This window comes from Corvus brachyrhynchos, unplaced genomic scaffold (assembly GCF_000691975.1).
Source record: "Corvus brachyrhynchos isolate BGI_N302 unplaced genomic scaffold, ASM69197v1 scaffold115, whole genome shotgun sequence".
Taxonomy (NCBI): Eukaryota; Metazoa; Chordata; class Aves; order Passeriformes; family Corvidae; genus Corvus; species Corvus brachyrhynchos.
The window spans coordinates 4,757,311-4,757,884 of NW_008239553.1; the positions used below are offsets into that span (position 1 = coordinate 4,757,311).

At 43.2% G+C, this 574-nt stretch overlaps 1 protein-coding gene across 1 annotated transcript in view; it reads left to right on the forward strand.

Annotated features, from left to right (window-relative positions):
• Nucleotides 1-574, forward strand: part of HSD17B12 (hydroxysteroid 17-beta dehydrogenase 12) — a gene marked incomplete at its 5' end in the record, with an annotated part of 113,956 nt that overhangs the window by 15,586 nt on the left and 97,796 nt on the right. The gene's annotated exons all lie outside the window — the stretch shown is intronic.

Here is a 574-nt window from a genome sequence, read left to right on the forward strand (position 1 = left end):
GTTTCGGGGTGCGATGCTGAGCTGTGCAGGGGGGCCGGGTGAGACTCAGAGGGTTTTACTCTGAGGTGCTGCTTCTGCCTGAACATGTGCTATCTGCCCCTGTCCCTCACTTACTTTATAAATGGATTCTGACTCTCCGGGTTATTTTTTAGTTCCCAGCAGGGTAGTTGCATGTACATTGTTTGCTACTTATTTTAAGAGAGTTGCTTAAAAAGCTGAAAAAGTGCTGTATGTGTTAGCCATACGTATACTGAGCACCTGTATGAAGAGTGTATGGGAAGGAGGGCAGAACGTGCGTGTGTGACTGATTTTCACATTAGTTTCACTACAGGATTACCCAGCATTTCCTAGTAACTTTGTCCCAAAGTTTTCTGGGGGTTGTAAAGCTATTTTTGAGTTAATTTGCTTATTACAATTTGCCTTCTCAAACACAAATAAATAATTTTTTTAAAGCCCCACCGGCTTGAATAAGATATTTCACCTGCTTTTTATTATCTCGCAGGGAGCGTGCAGTTAACGCCAGTTACAAACAGTTGTGGCTGGGACCAGAAACCATACTGCGGGAGTACAGAAA